This window comes from Zootermopsis nevadensis, unplaced genomic scaffold, assembly GCF_977971745.1.
Source record: "Zootermopsis nevadensis isolate Lab colony 2312 unplaced genomic scaffold, Znev_1.0 Znev_ptg000016l, whole genome shotgun sequence".
Lineage (NCBI taxonomy): Eukaryota > Metazoa > Arthropoda > Insecta > Blattodea > Termopsidae > Zootermopsis > Zootermopsis nevadensis.
In genome coordinates, this window is record NW_028259148.1 from 11,252,255 (window position 1) to 11,273,339 (window position 21,085).

The 21,085-nt window shown below is 37.3% G+C and overlaps 2 long non-coding RNA genes across 6 annotated transcripts; one reads left to right on the top strand and one right to left on the bottom strand.

Annotated features, from left to right (window-relative positions):
• Nucleotides 1-7,367: 7,367 nt before the first annotated feature.
• Nucleotides 7,368-10,374, bottom strand: LOC110835218 (uncharacterized). Its single transcript, XR_002544838.2, has 3 exons — nucleotides 9,938-10,374; nucleotides 8,779-8,884; nucleotides 7,368-7,621 (listed from the first exon to the last, which is right to left on the bottom strand). It is a non-coding gene; the product is annotated as an uncharacterized LOC110835218 (long non-coding RNA).
• On the top strand, nucleotides 9,342-21,077 carry LOC110835210 (uncharacterized). 5 transcript variants are annotated; one of them, XR_015535330.1, is made up of 7 exons: nucleotides 9,342-9,697; nucleotides 12,182-12,244; nucleotides 12,655-14,149; nucleotides 14,643-14,789; nucleotides 17,241-17,436; nucleotides 19,152-19,254; nucleotides 20,935-21,077. It is a non-coding gene; the product is annotated as an uncharacterized LOC110835210 (long non-coding RNA). The 5 variants fall into 5 exon arrangements; XR_015535328.1 differs by lacking the exon at nucleotides 14,643-14,789 and having other exon boundaries at nucleotides 19,152-19,258; XR_015535329.1 differs by lacking the exons at nucleotides 9,342-9,697; nucleotides 14,643-14,789 and having other exon boundaries at nucleotides 10,976-12,244.
• The last annotated feature ends 8 nt before the right edge of the window (nucleotides 21,078-21,085 follow it).

Consider the following 21,085-nt stretch of genomic DNA (forward strand, 5'->3'; position numbering starts at 1 on the left):
CAACTGTTCAGTAACACAGTATTTCAATTAAATTTTAAATTTACAAATTACTACATACTTTCATCACATAGCTAAATATGTGTTACACTCATATTTATTGCTTGCACACAGAAATCAAAAAGAACAGACAAACCCTCTGCTTCTCCATATAAACACCAAAGTGATCAAGATGTCTGTCCAGTTATACTCTCGTCATTTCCTGCTGAGAATAAACCAGGGCCCAGTTTTTGGATTCACTGGTGCACTTTGTCATGACATCGGAAATGTCTTCCTTTCGAGTATACCCCAGAATTGCTTGGTCAAATCGTCACTGGCAATACAAGTCACTTCATACCAATACTGAAGACAGCATCAGTGGAGTGGAAGCACATCTTCCACGATAATTAAGTTCGAGGCCACGCAGTTTGCTTGGAACGTGTTGCTGAGGACACTTTGGGAGATACAGGGGCATTTTCCTCGAGTTCCTGGACCATGGGGGCAATACTGCACACAGACCAATAAGCACATCTCACAAAAGCTGAAGAAAGGCATCCAGAGGAAATGTCCTAGATTGCTTACAAAAAAAATTATCCTTCTCCACAACAATGCCCACTCCATGTAGCAACTCCTACGGTATGTTCATTGGGAATGTCTTGTCCCCATCCATCTCACAGCCCAGAATGTGCGCCTAGAGACTTCTACTTCGATTTATTCTCAGTGGGAATCAGAGAGGTGGTACATCGCTAGGATGTCTAAATTTCTCTGGCAATTACACTGTCAAATAGAGTATTTGTCCGTAATCCCTCGTCCTTTTAAAAGTCTATGTCAGTGTAATAAATAAAAGTATAACACAGCATCAGAAATTACTTACTAAACAAACCTCAAACTTCACAATGTTAAGAAAATAAGAAGAAATTCAGTGTTGCATCCGTTTCCACACCCTCTTATCCCTAAAACAGACCTTTTAATTTATTTATTCGAGAGTTTCTTGAGCCTTGTTTATGCTTCAAGAGAATGGTCATAAGCAAGGCATATATTAATTTTAGCACAAATATATTGATGTTTATATGATGTGGCTTGTTGATTATAGTTAAACACCTGGATTCAAAAACGTGTACTGGCTTTACATCAAGCAACTTACCATAACAAAAAATTCACTGCAGATACTACATCGTAATTCTGGTTCTATGAGCTGTAGAAAATTAGATAGCATCTCCTGCTTTGCTTTCAGCCACGCTTCTGATGCATCATTTTTGGCATCTCTTACTTTTTCATACATACATACATCTTTATTACATTCCATGGATCCATAAGTTAGTCAGATGACAATAGGATGTAGAATAAGTCATAATAATACAATACCTTATACAAATACAAGTCATATAAATGTCACAAAAATACAAACAAAGGATAAATTACGACTTACTTGTAGACATTAGGAATTCATCGACAGAGTAAAAGGAGTGTGTAATTAAGTATCTTTTCAATGCTGTTTTAAATTGTGCCTTTTTATTTACAAGACTTGAGAGATTTGATGGTAGACTGTTGAAAATTTTGATCCCTGCATAATATGCACTCTTCTGAAAACATGAGAGGTTGGCAATTGGTCTATGAAGCTGATTTTTATTCCTTGTGTTGACATGGTGTATAGCAGAATTAGTTTGAAAGAGTTCTTGGTTATTTACAATAAAATTCATTAATGAGAATATGTATTCACATGGAAGAGGTAAGATTTCTAATCTCTTAAATAGACTTCTACATGAATTCCTAGGTTTCACACCAGCCAATAATCCAACAATTTTCTTTTGTAAAGTGAATATCTTTTTGATGTTTGATGAATTTCCCCCAAAAATTATTCCATATTTCATTAAAGAGTGAAAATAGACAAAATATACTGATCTGAGTGTGTCAGTGTTGCTGACATGCAACAGAGATCTAACTGCGTAACATGCGCCACTTAACTTAGGTACCAGTTTATCAATATGATTAGTCCAATTTAGGTGATTATCAATTTGCAAACCCAAGAATTTTGTGTTTATTGACTCTTGTATATACTTCCCATTATAACCAATACTTAAAGCACATTGTGGTGAGTTATTTGTTATAAATTTTATTATATTCGTTTTATCTAGATTTAGGGCCAGCTTGTTAGCAGTAAACCATTTACTCATATGAGACAGAACTATGTTTGATGTTGAACAGAAATCATCAAAATTTTTATTTGAAATTATGACGCTTGTGTCATCAGCAAATATTATGGGTTCTGTTAAAGTATTTATTGTTTTTATTGTTGGAGGAAGGTCATTTACATATATTATAAAAAGCAAGGGCCCTAAAATTGACCCTTGGGGAACTCCATGTTTTATTTTGTAGCTTAGATGCGTCATGTTTGTGTTGAACTAAGTATGTATTTATTATTCCAGTCTATACACAAACTTAATTTAAAAATGTTGTTGTTAAAATTATAGCGCTTTTCATCGTATTACGATGTTACATTTATTCGGCGCTTATTATTAACGACATGTTTCGATGCTATTATTGCATCATCTTCAGGTTTTTATCGTTATTTATATCTTTAAAACTATTATATATTTCAATGCAACCCTTTATTGATTTATTGATTTGTTTTGTAGATTTTCTTTTGTAGGTTTTTTAGTCTTCGTAATGTTCTGCATGTCTATAGTCAGATGTTTATTTTCAAATTTGTGATGTGTGGTGTGTCCTACATCTGCTATCGGGTGATGACAATCAATGAGTCATGAGTGGGTCAATGAGTCATTGTCATCACCCGATAGCAGATGTAGGACACACCACACATCACAAATTTGAAAATGAACATCTGACTATAGATATGCAGAACATTACGAAGACTGAAAAACCTACAAAAGAAAATCTACAAAACAAATCAATAAATCAACAAAGGGTTGCATTGAAATATATAATAGTTTTAAAGATATAAATAAAGATAAAAACCTGAAGATGATGCAATAACAGCATCGAAACATGTCGTTAATAATAAGCGCCGAATAAATGTAACATCGTAATACGATGAAAAGCGCTATAATTTTAACAACATTTTTAAATTAAGTTTGTGTATAGACTGGAATAATAAACACATCCATGTTTTATTGTTCCCCAGTTTGAGAAAAAATTTCGTTTGTTTTTAGGTGCTTTTACTTCGACCTTTTGCTTTCTATCTGTTAAATAGGATCTGAACCATTGCGCTGCTATTCCTTGAATGCCATAAAAATGCAATTTATCCAACAAAATTTCATGATTTACACAGTCAAAAGCTTTTGCTAAATCACAGAAAATTCCTCCAACATGCATTTTTTGGTTAATAGATTTAAGCACATTGTCTGTTAGCTTGAAGGCTGCATCTTCAATGGATACACCTTTCCTGAAGCCAAATTGTTCCTGGACTAATATGTTGTTAGCATGCATATGATGACTTAATCTATTGTACATAATCTTCTCAAGCACTTTAGAAAAGGTAGTTAAAAGTGAAATTGGTCTGTAATTTGTCATATTGGTTTTGTCCCCTTTCTTGTACAGTGGTCGTACTACTGATATTTTAAGGCGGTCCGGGAAAATGCCTGTGTATAATGAGTGATTACAAATGTGGGTTAATGGACGACTAATTAAAGCTGAACAAGCCTTCAAAATTTTACTTGTTATTTCATAATAACCTGATGAGTTTTTTGATTTGAGGGAATTTATTACACTTTTCACCTCAGTTTCGGTGTTTGGAATGATATTAAGGCCAGAAAATTTTACAGGAAATGCAGCTTTTAAAATGGAAACAGCATCCTCTGTCCCTGTTTGATTTAAATTTAAGCTTTCAGTAATTGTTAGAAAAAACTTATTGAAGGCATTAGCCACTGTTCCAGGATCATTTACTTTTTCATTGTTTATTAGAAGAGATGGCATCTGTTCTGATAAATATATTTTTCCTGTCTCCCTTTTTATTATGTTCCATGTTGTTATTTTATTGTCTGATTTTGCTATAAGTCTACTGTAATGCTGCTTTTTAGCCTCTTTTATAACATTGTTCAGAATTTTACAATACTTAACATAAAATGCTCTTGCATTTGGGTCTTTACTGTTCCTACTGTAGATAAACAGATTCCTTTTATTCTTGCAAGATACTTTTATTCCTTGCGTAATCCAGTCATTCTTTATTTTGCCTATAGTTTCATATGTAATAGGGAAACTAGCTTCAAAAATATTTATAAAAGTACACAAAAATGAGTTAAACTTTTTGTTGGTATCATTGACTTCATACACAGATTCCCATGTTTCATTCTTCAGAAGAAGCTGAAACTGCATGATGGTTTCAATATTTACTTTTCTTTTCTTCTGCTTCAAAGGTATTAAGTTGGTATCTGCAGCAATATTACTAATCATAAGGTACTGGGCATCATGGTCTGATAGTCCATTTATTATGGGAGAAGTAGAAGTTGAGCTAAGTCTTATACTATCCACAAAAATGTTATCAATTGCTGTTCTTGAGTCATTTTGAATTCTTGTTGCAAAATTTACAGTATGTATCAAATTATATGTTGCTAGTAGTGAGTTTAAATGTTTTTTCCGGCAGTTTTCATTTAGATAGTCTACATTCATGTCGCCACAGATTAAAAATTCAGTTTTTGGATTATACAGATACTTTAGAGTAGCATCTAGTCCCTTTAGAAATTGTTGAAAATTACCTGATGGAGCTCTGTATAGGCTTAATATAACTAAGCTGTTTTTGTCTCTAGCTGAATTGCACAAATTTCTAAATCCTGTTCTTTACAGTGTTGTGAAATATCAATTTTGTTGAAACATTGGTCTTTCTTAACAAAAATACATACTCCTCCCCTCTGCAGGTTTTGTCTACAGAAACTGGAACCTAATGAATAACCATCTAATGTAAGGTGCAGCAAATCCTGTTCAACCATGTGATGTTCGCTTAGGCACAATATATGGGGATTTATGCTGTCTATTTCCAAAGAATGTTTTAACTCATCACTTTTATTTTTTAGACCTCTGATGTTTTGATGAAAGATATTTAATGAATTTATTGGGTTAACATTTTTACTGCAAACTTTATGACCAAGGAAATTGCAATCAATATATGTCAAGCACCTCTGTGCTTTTGATTTTAAGCTAAAAAAGGCGAGGTTCTGACATGGGTAATAACAGGAATGTTGCTAACACTTGACACATGGCCACCACATATTCTTCCAGCAATCAGATGCGTCAGCCTCTTTTTGCCCAAGGAATTTAAGTGTAGGCCATGTGTTGTGTAGTCACCTCTCACAAGAGAAGCCGTGTCAATGACACCAATGTGAGACGTGTCATGCCCCATCAGGGCTCGATCAAGCCGAAGATTCACTCTCCTAACCCTCTCGTTCATCCACGGCCTGTAGTGCCTGCTGAAGAGGTTGACAAGTCCCACATTTGTGTTGGTAGTCCTCTTTGCAATGAAGTCAACTTCCTTTTCTATTGAGTATTTTTTATTCCTATCCAGGCTATTACCTGGCCCTCCCACTATAAGAATATGATCTTGCTTGGTAAGGCCTTTACCAAGCTTCCCCAGGTCCTCAACGACATTTGCAAGAAGAGCATTTGGCTTAAAAATACTAACTATATCAAACTTATTGCCCAGATTTTCATTAAGCATGGGTCCAATATCCCTCCCATGACTGCTTCCAAGTATTATGATTTTCCTTTTACTTTCAAACTTTCTTGAAAATGATTCTGATTTTACTACCCTGCCCTCATGCTTCAATGAAACTGGGCGTTGCTGACCAACATCCAGTGTGTCTGTTTCCAGAACACTGAATCTGTTGCTCAGTTTAACCTAAGAGGCATCATTAGCAGAGAACCTGCGGCACCTAGATTTCGAGTTTTTTGGTTTAAACCAAGTCTCTAACTTACCCTGCTCCCTACTACTACTGCTGACATTTCCAGCTTTTAGTCTACTAATCTCTTCCCTAGCTGCTTTTAACTCCTGCTCGAGGTGCCTGATTATCCCCTCCTGATGCTTAGCATGCTTCTGGTATTTACATGACATACAATTCCAAGGCATGCTTCTGTCTGATAAATTTGGACTGGAGCTTGCACAGTTTATGTGGAAGTAGCAGCCACAGTTGTTACAAATTAAACCATTCGTTACCAACCTACGACAGGCTCCACACTTTCCTGAAAGACTAACACTCATCATTATAATATGTATATTAACAATACTTTAACTACTTTTCTATAGCCTTATTTAGTTTTATGTCAATCCACAAATAGAATTATGTCACTTAATGCCACTCACAGCACACAATACCCCAAATAACCAAAAGTAACCCCAATTCACTTGCACTTCACTCACGTATTTCCACAAAGAAAATGGAAAGGAGATGAATTCACCAAACTATTTAACTTAAAAATTTCACTTAATCAACAAACAGATCTATTTAGTTTAAGGCACAACTCATAATACACACTACTACACTAAAAATATTCAAAACTATAAAATAACCTCAATTTACACGTATTTGAAATTTCACAGCACTACATAAGCCTAAGGTGTTGTACTTATGTTCTATTAAAACACAGAAAGATTAGCACCTAACTATTTATTTTTGAGAAAAACAAGTTAAACAAAATATTACATCAATTAGGAAATATATAATATAATAGTGTATCGGTCGGTAAGCAAAAAAAAAATAGTCACGTCAAAATCAATATTTTTATACAAGATACTCATTCTTTCCTTCAGTATTGGACAAATCTATTTTTACTTTCTGAAGTACCTCCTGCATTCGTTTTAAGTTTTTAGCTGATGTTCCCTCCTTCTTAGACAGTCCTGTAATAAAAATCCCAATTACAGTAACACATCACCACAGCACTCTTTGAGAAACTATTTTTTCTGAAACTCTGTAAGGTAAATTAATGAGGGAAGTGTTTTATTATTTTCATGCAACTTTCTTCAGACTTCAACAAACTGAATTAAATGGCTGCGACATACCAAAGGACTTTGATGGCAGAATTTAACACTAATATTAGAACATCTCAAAAGAATGGTCAATGCTGATAACAATATAAGTGTGTGTCAAAGTGCACTAAGGAGTGATAAATACAGGATTATAATATGGTATACCTCTCATATAATTCTCTATTTTGATCTTTTCTTCCTGCAGGCCCTGCACTTGTCTTGTTAGCTGAATTTTAAAACCATCTACTTTTGCTGAAAATTCTTTCCAAAGTTCTTCCACCAGGACTTTGTTCTGTACGTCCTTCTCGTCCTGAAGCTGTTTCTGTAATAACTGTTACAAATATTGTCATAATAGTGAATCCGCTCGTCTCTTAGAATTTACTTTTGAATTTAATTTTTATGTCCCAGATAAAAACAGCTTACCAAATCTTTCAGCCTTTGTTTTTCCTTCTCCTATAGCTTTTTGTATAAAAATTCTTCGGACTTTTCCTTTTCTCTTAGCATTTCACACAACAATTCGTTGGACTTCTTCTCTTCTCTTAGCATTTTGCACAACAATTCGTTGGACTTTTCCTTTTCTCCTAGCTCTTTGTACAACAGTTCATCTGACTTTTCCTTCTTTGCTAGTAAAGTTTGCATTTTCTTAATTTTTTCTTGCAGTATGTAATTTTCCTGGTGAAGATGAAACAAGGAACATTTATTAAAGAAGTTTAGCAAGTTTTCTTCTTCTATCACTATAGAAGGGAAAAAATGTTTAATCACTGTTCTTACGCAATATACCACAAAGATTTATGGACGAGCGCCAAACATTCTTAACCTAAACAATGAATGAAGGTGGATGGTCATTATCGCATTCTGGTAGAAGACACGGCCATTTTCTTTCGAAAACCTTTCCTGGCGTAATTCATTGGAACGCTTTGGTATTTGTATCACAATCTGTATATGCTATGTAGAGTAGAGTAGAGTTGAGTAAAGTAGTTTATTTACATTCCATAGATCCTTCTTAGGACTCAACCAAAGGATGTAGAACATATCATTTCATACAATATACATACACTTCAGAACTTTCAACACAAGTACAAGAACGTATTTCACATATCAATGTACATAAATTTCAGATTCTGCAATACAAGTATGAAAAATAATTTTACAAAATTAATATACATAAACCTCAGAATTTTAAATATAAATACAAAACTTGCTTTGCATATACGTAGATTATGTATATAAAGCTTAAACATTTTCAGCAGAGATGAAATCATCTACAGAATAGAAGGAGTGAGTAAAGAGGTAATCTTTCAATGCAGGCTTGAATACCTTTATATCATAATTTAGACTTTTAATTGTTGGTGGAAGATTATTAAACAACTTGATACCTGTATAGTACACCCCTTTCTGATATTTAGTAAAGTTAGCATTTGGCACATATAGATCATGTTTACGTCTTGTATTTAAATTATGTACATCTGTATTTTTTTTAAATTTATCCATGTTTTCCACCACAAATGATAGCAAGCAGAGTATAAATTCACTTGCAAGTGGAAGTATATTAAATTTACGAAATAATTTTCTACAAGATACCCTGCTTTTGACACCGGACATTATTCTAATTATTTTCTTTTGCATGTAAAAAACTTTATTACTGTCTGTTGAATTTCCCCAAAAGATTAATCCATATGACAATACAGAGTGAAAGTAAGCAAAGTAAACTAGCTTTAAAGTATCTATTGTCATGAGTGGTACGACTGTTCTCATGGCAAAGCATGCAGAGCTTAATTTAGGTATAATATACTCAATGTGTTTCTTCCAATTTAAGGTGCAAAACTTACCTCTGGATGAATGATATTAATCTTTGAGTACTTGTCACAATCCCCTGACCCTATCAACACGGCACATTCTAGCTCGACCATTCTTTTAACCTATACGCAACGTATTCTGAAAACCAAATGATTATATGTAAAATCTGTTTCAAGGCAAGACAAACTACATACATGCCAACTTCACACCCTATTAACATACAGTACCACCAACCATACATTACCACGGATCGTACACATATTCTTTTCGCTTTTTTTACGGAATGACCCGTATAGACGTATTTACATCAAAAATTAACAGTGGAACCACGGTTCCGGAGAATCTGATGTAAATACGTCTTTGTATTTAAATTATATTTAGGGAATAAATACATTGAGAGGAAGTTTATATATTAGCTTTATACTAAATATTCCCTTTATACTTGCTTTACAATTGAGTAAATAATTTGATTAAAGACTGAAGCTGTAATCAACAAGTGTGGCCTGTTCTAATGTCACAGAATTTTAAAGGCCTCTGATTTTGTAACTTTTCTGTTGAGTTGTTAATCTGTGACAGGATCTTCCTATTACTGCAATTTGATTTTCTTTGCTGGTGTCGTGATGTGTAGAGGCATTTTTAGCAAAAAAGGCTGTGACCAATAACTAAAAAGCAACCCCTAAGAAAATATTAATACAAGTCTTAGAATTAAGCAGTGTTAAGATATAATATGGTATATTAGCAAGTCGTAAAATGCATTTGTTATAGATTAATGATACATCTAATTCACGGACGTGTGGGCTGTTCATTGTAGTGCTAAATATTAGCAGTTATATTAAGTTTTAATTTAATAGGTATATGTTAAAATAGCTGTAAGAAGTACCAGTGAGTGAGTGATGAAGGTTTTAATTAGAAGATTGATGGATTCCCCAACAACGAGCTTCTTGACTTTTGGTAAAGTATTTATTAAATTTCGTCATTAGCTACTAATTTCAGAAGGATTATAAATCTGTTCATTGTGATATTAACGCGGTAAATTAAATACCGCGGTTGAACTCGTACAGCGGTAATTTTGTTTCGATGTCCATTTAAATTTTGCACTAAAACACTTTTTTATCATAACTTTTAAATTATATGAGACATAATAATGAAATTTCACTGAAATCCTCTTAAAAGGTTGTTTTATAATCTTACCTTATAATATGAACGCCTTGTATGTGAGCAGTGTGAGGAAGTGGATCAGAAGTTCATCTTCGTATGGAAGTCCTTGAAGCAATGTCTGCTATTTCACTGTCGGTGTCCGAACTATATTTACAGTCACTTTCATCCAGAACTTCTTCTAGAAGTGCCCTTCGCTCAGCTTCATTCAGCACACGACTTGTCGAAGGGAATTTCATGTTGACTATGAGGAGGTCAGGCGATTATTTTTTGACTCAAGGGCACAGCTCAATGGAATTCAGCGGTGTTGCAACATGTCCACATAGAGTTATCTTAGCCTTCATTATATACATTTCTGAGTATAGGGGTGTAAAAGTTTGTTATATGCAACAAAACTGTACATGCCTAATGAATACGTAAAGCGAGATTGATCAGTCTCGAATGCTTCAGATACGACTTTTTTTCCTCTCTCTTTAGTTCCAGGAACTATGGCTGTATCATTTGATACTTCCAGACACTGATAAAATGAATATCCTGCATTCAGAAACAAACACCATGTGTTGAGAGGCAAGTCCCGATAACTCTTGAGGTCACGCAGTAATATTGAGATTGACCATCCCAGCCGCATGAAATACAAAGCTAGTCCTATATGAACAGAGAGAGCATTCTTTTCGCAACAGATAAACTACAAACATCATATATCAGTCGTTATTCGTTCCATAGTTATGGGCTGCAAAAGTTAAGCTAACAGCCTGGCGTGCACTGCACTGACATATACGGCTCGCGAAATTTAAATGCCCTCGAGCGTTACCAGATTATACTGACATACACGCCGAAGGGTTAAAGGGTTAACTATGATTATGTTCAAGAGAACATGGACTGTAGGTACTCTGGACGTCGAAATTTCTGATTTTGTAGATACCGTGCTCTTGCAGTGTAGAATATATTCAAATTATACTAAACATTTTATGAAGATTTCCGTCTTCTGGGTTGTTGCGCTGTGTAGTCTGGTCGATGTTAACCAACGTTTCAGAGGTCATACTGCCTCCGTCGTCAGGGCATGACCTCTGAAACGTTGGTTAACATCGACCAGACTACACAGCGCAACAACCCAGAAGACGGAAATCTTCATACTCACCGCTGTGAGAACCTCAAGTCTTAAACATTTTATTGTCGAGAGAATTCTCTATCGGATGATACGAAACAATAACCTTAAAGCTATTAAACCATGCGATACGAGATGAGATAGTAAATGTTTATATAAAATGTTACTGGACAAGCGACAATGTCAAGACCAATGCAACCTGAAATCTTTTGTAAACTGTTTTGCATGCTTAAAAAAAATTGTTCTATATTAATCGTGAGGCATGACACACGATGCAACTGTATAAATTCTGCGAGAAAACTCTGTCGCGAACTTAAATCGTGATGTCAGTATCTTCTCAGTTTCTTCCGGCCAAATACTTGATATCACATTAAAATTGGCCACGATTTCTTAATCCACATAATTCCGCTATAGAGTCTGAGCTATTAGCAGCCACAGTCCTCTGAACATTAGGACATACAATGTAAAAGGTTAATACAACGAATTATATGTAGCATGCATTCTATGATTGTAATCTGATCTTAATTTTGTTGTGACAATTTTGATTTGATAAAGATGTCTTGAACTCAGCATATTATCTTGCATTTGTGTTTTGTCTGGAGGCATACACAGCCACATGCATCTTCACCCCCTTCATTTAGCTAGCCGCTAGTATAATTTAAGGGACAGCAAGAACATTAAACTATGTGTTATGTTTGTTGGTAATACTTGAAACAGTTAGTTTTAAAGACAATAACTTTGCAGATCAGGAAACAGACAGCCATGTGAAGTGGCGGTTCTCCACAACTATAACTAATACTATGCATGATGGGGAGTTTTGTGGTTTATTTTACTAAGTAATTTCCTGGTAGCAGAAGCTGCATGTCCAACACCGGCAACACTAAAGCCTGCCACCAAACACAATCCTGAGCCTATTCCACCCATTTTTCATCCTCACAGCCCACCTCCCTAAGATCCATCTTGATATCATCCTCCCAACTTGTCCTTGGTCTTCCCAGTGGTCATCTTCCAAAGGATTCCCACCAAAATTTTATATGTACACCTTGCCCTCCCCCATGTGTGCGACATATAGATTTTACAATCATGGTTTATTTTATTTGTAAGATTAATATAATTATTAGTGTAAAAATTTACTTCCTGGTCAAGTCTTTAATTCTAATACTCTGTTACAGCAGAACAAACAGGGACCGTCAGTGTCAGCGAACCTGATTTTGAATCCCTGAAGCTTCTAGGAGGAGGTAAGTGCAGGTTTCTCTTAATTCTGCACCAATTTATCTGCTTATACAACACGAACCTGATTACTCGAACTTTCATGGATAGGTGGGCAGCAGACTAGTAGTAAAGTTATTAGTTGTAGTTGTAGTAGTAGTAATAGTAGTAGTTGCTGCAGCAGAAGCTCTGGAAGCAAGAAAAGTGGAACCCAACCCCAGTTTCGCATCAGTTACAACTTTTATAGGCAGGTGACTACAAAAAATTTAAAGATATTGGACATGGTTACAGAATATTTTACTATATAATAAATTGCAATTATTAACAACTGTCTGAGCAGAACTGCAGAATGTCTCTCGACTCAGATCCATATCGCCATTAAACTTCCGTAGACCATGGAATTAACGCATCATAATTATGTGCATTTTTTTTGTTTCAGGAAGTCAGAATATGTCATGGAAGATAATTCAAAATAATGCAGAATTTGTTAATCTCGTATCTATAACAATGGAAATGTTTTAGCAACAATACCAATCTTTTACTTTCCTTTTCTGATGGCTGACATTATTGAATTTTTTCCCAGCAAAGTACCGGGTCTCCAATTTATTCGGCTGCGGTCGTGCTTGCATTGCTTAGTCGGCCGACGCACTGTTGATGTCGGCAGGAGTCGTGCGTGTTCTTCCGGTGGGTGACCGGCGATTCAGTTTCAGTACCGCTAGTGACAGCGAACTACGAATATTTCTCGTCACTGATACATGTTATTACATTAATTGTTTTTACCTTAAATCACAAAAGATGTTCAAAGTGACTTCCTTGTGCTTGCAGGCAACTTCACATCTCGTTAACATGTTTCGAAATACTCGACGAAGCTCTTCTTGGGAAATTGTCGAAATCAATTGCCGAATATTTTCTTTAAGTGCTTCTGCAGTGTGCGGATTGTTTGCATAAACTTTTTTCTTCAGCATGCCCCACAGGTAATAGTCGCACAGGTTTAAGTCTGGGGAACGCGGAGGCCATTGATCGATAACTTGCTCACCAAGCACTTCTCTTAATGCTAACCTTGACCGATCAGCTGTGTGAGCTGTAGCATTGTCTTGCATGAAGAAACCGAAGTTCTTTTCTTCATCGGTCATTTCTTGGAAAAAGGGTCTAACTATTAAATTTACACAACGTTCACAATTTACCCGCACACTGCAGAAGCACTTAAAGAAAATATTCGACAACTGATTTCGGAAATTTCCCAAGAAGAGCTTCGTCGAGTATTTCAAAACATGTTAACGAGATGTGAAGTTGCCTGCAAGCACAAGGAAGTCACTTCGAACATATTTTGTGATTTAAGGTAAGAACAATTAATGTAATAACATGTATTAGTGACGAGAAATATTCGTAGTTTGCTGTTACTAGCGGCACTGAAACTGATTCGCCGGTCACCCACCAGAAGAACACACACGACTCCCGCCGACATCAACAGAGCGCCAGCCGACCACACAATGTAAGCATGACCGCAGCCTCATAAATTGTAGACCCGGTACAATCGTATGTTGTGCTTCGTTTTTACTTATATTGCGAGCAACTTCTTTATTTTTTATGCATTTGGGCAATATAATTAGTCTGAAATAATATATGCAAATAATCTTCATATACCAATGGAAAACAGATGCAGAATTTGCGGCTTTATGGACCCAGATTTTGAAAGTTGTGACGATTTGTGTAATAATTATTATCCGCGTGAATTTAGAGGTACTTTAGAAATAGCGTTAGATCAAATTTGAATACTAATCATCACGTTGAACGCCAGGAGCGAAATCCAAACCATGGCCACTTCTCGGGCTTTGATATAGAAGCTTTGCACCCAGATTGGCTGTGTGAAGAATTGAAGAGGCTGTTCCCTGCAGACTCTCACCCAGCTCGACCATCTTCATTCAACACCCCAGGTACAGACAACTCATGTTTATTGCGCCATTTTCCTGATTGCTTCATCTTGCTAAAACCTTATTTTTATTACTAAATTCAGAAAGATTTTGGGCCCACCTCATTGGCTCTGTTTATATAATATGGGTCTACAATTTATGAGGCTGCAGTCGTGCTTGCATTGCGTGGTTGGCCGGCGCACTGTTGATGTGGGCGGGAGTTGAGCGCTTTCTTCTGGTGGGTGACCGGCAAATCAGTTTCAGTGGCGCTAGTAACAGCGAACTACGAATATTTCTCGTCACTAATACATGTTATTACATTAATTGTTCTTACCTTAAATCACAAAAGATGTTCGAAGTGACTTCCTTGTGCTTGTAGGCAAGCTTCACATCTCGTTGACATGTTTCGAAATACTCGACGAAGCTCTTCTGGGGTAATTGCCGAAATCAGTTGTCAAATATTTTCTTTAAGTTCTTCTGTAGTGTGCAGATTGTTTACATAAACTTTGTTCTTCAGCATGCCCCACAGGTAAAAATCGCACGGGTTTAAGTCTGGGGAACGCGGAGGCCACTGATCGATAACTTGTTCATCAAACACTTCTCTTAATGCTAACATCGACCGATTAGCTGTGTGAGCTGTAGCATTGTCTTGCGTGAAGAAACCGTAAGTCTTTTCTTCATTGGTCATTTCTTGGAAAAAGGGTCTAAGTATTAAATTTACATAACGTTCACAATTTATGGTTTCATTATAAAAGATGGGCCCTATTATTCTCTTGGAGGTAACTGCACACCAGACTCCAACCTTAATGTCATGAAGAGGATGTTCATGCAACTGATGTGGATTTTTGGAACTGTAGTAGCGGTTGTTTTGAGTGTTGACATATCCACTTAAATGCAATCATACTTCATCACTAAAAAACAATAGCTCAGGATTAACAATTCCATCATGCACGGATCCCAACAACCAATTGCAGAAACGAAGCCTAGCACCAGTGTCAGGATTTGTGAGTCTTTGAACAACAGTGGTCTTATATGGTCGCAATTTCAGAAGTCTCATTGCTGTGTGAACAGATCCCAATGACACGCCAGATTGTGCAGCTAAACGTGCCAAAGATTTCCTTGGACTTTTTTATAAGAAAGCCCCAGTTTCATCCAATTTCTCTTCTGTCAATACACTCCGTTTCCTGTTCTTCTTTTTATCCAAAACTGATCCCGTACTACGAAATTTTGTTACTAATCTCTCTATCATGGACTTGCTAGGAACACTTACACCAGGAAAATGTCTGCGAAATTTACGGAGGCATCTTCCGTAGGATAAATATTTGGCATATGTTTCGACCAAGAACACACGTTACTTAGTACTATACACCATATTATCAACGCCAATCCGCAACGAGAGACGCAATGAAACTGATTCGCCGGTCACTCATGGGAAGAACGCCCAATACTCCTGTCCATGTCAACAGATCGCTGGCAGAACCGCAGTCTCAGAAATTGTAGACCTGGTACATTGGCAAATCTGAGCTGTTATGAATGCTTTGTCATTGCCGTGACATCTCACAGATCCTCTATGTGACATTAGGTCTGGTTCATAATGGGACAGAGGGGTGGGGGGGTGCAGGCATAGATGTGTGAATTCTTAACATCAGCACCAAATGCAAGGAACCTCACTGAATCATTTGCCATCTCCATGGATGTGTCTAGGGACACATTTACTAATGCAATTCTTAAACTGCTGGACATTAAGTAGACCAGCATCTTACCACTAACTTCCAGGCACTAATTCATGTTCACTGCAACTGATTTGAGAGTGAAATATACGAGGTGCGATCGGAAAGTTTCCAGACTGCGCCTATAAAAACCCGTACACTTATCTCAGGTATTAAATTCATCCATCACCCTCGATCGGAAAGTCTCCAGACTGTGTCAATAGAGGGCGAACCGGATGTAGTACGAGCTTCTGCCGCTAGGGGGTGCGGCCTACATTCATAGTGAATCAGTGTGCCAGCCGGCACCATCGAATTAGCATTTGTTTCTTAGTTACGGGCGTTTTGGTAGTGCATTACACCGACCCTCCTGCGGTTTCGGAATGGCGGATTTTCATGAACAAATCAAATTTTGCCAAAGACTCGCCAAAACGGCTACGGAAACCTATGAAATGCTAAAGCAAGCATTTGGGGAGTCCGCAATGGGTCGTGCACAAACTTTTGTGTGGCATTCACGTTTTAAAAATGGCCGAACCTCTGTCGATGATGACGAGCGTTCTGGACGACCATCTTCGAGCACAACGCCCGAAAATGTTACGAAGATTCGGCAGGCCATTCACGAAGATCGACGTCGTACCATCAACGACTTGTGCGACATTGTTGGGATAGGCTATGGGACCTGTCAGCTGATTCTAAAGGAAGAACTCCACATGCGACGCATCATGACAACGCGCCAGCGCACACCGCCCTGAAAGTTCGGCAGTTTTTGGCCTCAAACACCATGGCCGTCATCCCGCACCCTCCTTAGCTCCGTGTGACTTCTTCCACTTCCCAAAGATGAAAATTCAGCTAAAGGGAAGGAGATTTGAGACGATAGAAGAGATTCAGGCAGAATCGCAGATGGTGCTTGACAGGCTGACAAAGAAAGATTTCCAGGGATGCTTCCAGGCTTGGCAGCGGCGCTGGGATCGTTGTGTTCACTCCCAGGGGAACTACTTCAAGGGTGATGGATGAATTTAATACCTGAGATAAGTGTACGGGTTTTTATAGGCGCAGTCTGGAAACTTTCTGATCGCACCTCGTATTATAACAGAAAATGTTGTAATTATGAAGTATTTGTATAATATTAAATATATTTTTGTTATGTTTTTGTCACCTAGTAGGGCTATTCATTTCCCTTATTTGAAATTATGTGCTCCAATCATTAGAAACTACAAAAGCTATCACATCAACTCCAACTGCTTCTAGTGCGTTTTTACTTGACTACAGAACATACACTGAAAATTATGAAGTTCAGACGTTGCATAAAAAGTTATACAGAATCCTCATCTGTAGGAAAAGATTGTTTTCTGACACAAGAACCGTTTGTTGAACAGACTTCAATAAGTAACATAAATGCCATGTTACAGGTTTCGGGAAGGTCCATCTAGTCAAGAAGAGGTGAGGGAGCGATCAAGGATGGCTCTGCGCCATGAATGGAGGACAGGAAGATGTACGAGCACACCATGACAGAGTGCCGCGTGTCAGAGGATGTAGGTGACAGCCTGTTCTTGGTGAAGGCACACTACACCTTCCAGACGGATTCTGACCTGCACCTGATAATGGGTGAGTACATAAAGAACTGCACTCTGTTTACTCTGCATTGTTATGTTGGTATATTGCCATCAACAATCCCCTTTCATTATTACTCATAGCATTTTCACAGAACAATATGTCTTTATCGAAGATTGGCAAGGGTGGAGTTGGACATAGAAAGTTGACTGACCAAGAACAGTTGGCCTCTGAACAGCGATGTAAAGAACTAAAACATCAGACCTATTTAATAAATAAGGAAAAGCAAAAGAAAACATACATTGATAAACGAGACCATATTAACAATACACGTAGAAAAACTTAATCAACAAGAACAGAAGAGAGAGAAAAAAAACACGCTGAAATATGAAGTATTAAATATCAACAGAAACTGATAGACGAAAAACGTGAAATTATCGAGAAAGAACGACAAGGACTCTCGAGAAAGCGCTCCGGTAGGAGCGCATTGCTCTAGTCTGTAAAAAGTTCCACCCTCGTCAGAAGGTAAATTTAATTTTTACCTTAGGCTCATAAGTTGTTGAGTCTGAAATGCATAAGCTGAAAATGTAGGAGCTGTGTGGACCACTGATTAAGAGGAATACTAGAAAATTGATTCTGAGGGAGGAGAGAAATGAGAATGGATGTGAACTGTATCCAATGGTGGGCTTTGGAATTAGCAATATTAAGAGTTTGTTCTTACTACTAGAGCGTTAGTTATTAGTTGTTTTGTGTCTCAGATTGCGATCACAGTTATGTAAAATGTTTCTATGAACAGTGTAAATGCGCATATTCCTTCTGCGGCTCGTCTTTCTACATAGCTCCCGAAATGGTTGAAGGCAAAGGACATACCACGGTAAGTTCGTTACGCACGGACAATGCGACAATAACGATTTCACTGTTTAACGTGACTGAACCAACAGTAATAAACAAATCAATCATCGCAGTATAATAATCTGAGGGTATGGATACATAATTATAAATTCCATGGGGGATGAGATGTTCTTCTGCCAATGCTGTTTCCCTACCCCCAGGAGGTGCCAACATTGAAAAATGGTTTTAAAATGAGTGTGTTTACTAACTGCTCATAACATTGAAGGATAACGTGGTAAGTGCACATTGCAGTGTCAGAACCTTTCATCTGTATTTGGTGTAGTTTACTTTGTGCCATCTGGTGTGTGTAGTGTTACATATTTGTCAGAAAATGTTATTTAGGATGCACTTAGTGAAGAAACACTGAAATGGGTAGTGATTATTCTGTAGTCTTTGTCACTTTATCCGCCAAAACAGGAAAGTAGCTTAGAGTGTCAATTTTTCCTCCAAAATCCCCCCAAAAATGGTGAAATATATAACCGGCTTACATACAAACTGAGATTTAAAGAATATAAGTAGTGAATGAAGAGCCTTTGAATTAAAGTACAGACGAACCGTTTCGGTAACAGGAATTAGTACGATGGATAATAAAGCAATTTTAAGGTTCTGACGCGGCATCAACTATGCAGATCATATGAAAACGTGGCACAGTCTTTGCCTGGTTGGACTAAAAGTGATACCAATGTGAACTACGTAACTGGAGAATTCATATATATAATACATAGGAATAGTCCGTAAAAGCTTATGGGAATAAATTAACAGCACTTTATTCATTCCACAGCTTTTGTTTTCCTTAAATTCTTGTGAATGTGTTAAGAGTCTTTAGAAATGAAAAGTGACTGATTTTGTCTGTTTCCCCAAATTTGTTTTTGTTGCAGGCAGTTGACTGGTGGAGTCTGGGTATCATCTTGTACGAGATGCTCACAGGATTCACGCCATTTTAAGCAGAGGGTGACGTGTATGACAACTTTGTGGAGCTCTGTGAGTGAGTTCAGAGTGTGTTGTAAGGTAGTAAGGTAGTAAAGTACTTATGAGAATTGTAAAAGAGTATCAGATTAGGTACTGGTTCTAGTTGAATATGTCATAGTTAAGTATAGGTTATAAGTATATTGTTTTATGTTTTTAGGGTTTATATGTGTATACTTTGATAATCATTGATAGTTGTGTAACCGTTCTGGTAACCTCATTCAAATACTTATTGTGGAATATATAATCATATTATTATAAGTAGAGTTCATTAAGTAACGGTAACCCCTCGTCTCACCCACCTTCAATATCACCACCACTCATGTGTATATACAACAAATTGGAGGCAGCGTCGTGATTAAACACATCTTCAATTGGAGGGTTGTGTCAAAAAAAAAAAAAAAAATCCTTAACTCCAGGAAAAGTAATACATACCTGAGTGAGTGATTTGAGGAGGTGTTTCAAAAGCAGAAAGGGAATGTGAGTAAATTTTTAAGAAATGTTTTAGCATGTCGTGCTGTCGTAGACCTCCTCCCTTGACTCATAAATTTACGGTTTTATTGGTACACGTTGTAGGAGCAACGAATAGTGACGCTCTTATAGGCTCAAATATATTTGCTAAAAATCTTGTTAAAAACTTCTTTAGGAAGTATACGAAGATCAATCCACAGATTGTTAACGAGTTTGCGCATAATTTTGGGAACTTAGAAGTTGATTCGCAATTGGAAATTGCTTTTGAGGGTAAACCAAAGGGATTTGCCGCTCCATCATATAAAGTTTTTACGAACGAAACCTCAACGGGGACCATAGTTTTTGAAGTAGAAACGAGGATCATTGAACGATTCATTGCGCCAGGGTATGAATACGAAGCTTTAGAGATTGAGCGTACCGATTGTTTGGCAAATTGTGGAGGAGTAAATCATTTGACAGTCAACCACCCAACTGATTAGACCACCTGTTCACCAGGGACCTCACAGAGTGTAGTTGAACCTGTGGGTCATTACAAAGGGAAATATTGTAACCGTCCCTTTCCTTCCACCACACGTCACACTGCTTGTTTAGTATACTCGTATTCGTAGCCTGGTTTGCTCATATGGTTACAGCTTCTTGACGTGGGATGTGTAAAGATACAGGAAGGGATTGTTGATCATGGTGTGAGGTTGTCGGTGAGCACGAGTTTCCGACTCCCTGGGAATATACGGGAATTAGAAGGTGGAGCAGGTTTCTGCACAAATGGACGACAAAGTCTTTCTGTGTTGCACTGATCGACAACACTTTATTTTTCCTTAATACGCGCAGGAACATATATATCCTAAGCACTATTCACGGTGGCAGCTGGATGGCTCGGCTGTTCCTTTGTGCTTTCGTACGTTTGTTAAGAAAAACACCCCCGCTCGACCGAAGGACCAAAACTTTTTGAGAGCGCCCCGCAACCACGATCGCGCTTAAATACCCCTGCATTATGTAATTTGTCATTGAATTTGGCTTAAAAGCTGCGACCTGATTCGTTCCTCCACAACGGCGGGAACGCGCCTTAAGCTGAGCTTAAAGTCAATTGGTCCATCGCAATGATGCGATGGTCGTAATGCAGTCATCACCCCGCATCTGGAAGGGATGCACACCATGTGTGGGGTGGCTTAAGTATTTTCTTTGTTGGTTTATGTTTGCCCCTTTTTTTTTTTGTTTCTACTTCAGGCTCCCTTGGGACAGAAGGAAGGCCGAGGAGGGTGACCCGCAAGTGGCCATCTGGGTCACATTCCTTCAACTCAATGTGTTCCACAAAGCCAAAATTAAGCATTCAGTCTAATTTAGGTGAAGTAAGGCGTTCCAGAAATCATGTAATTAC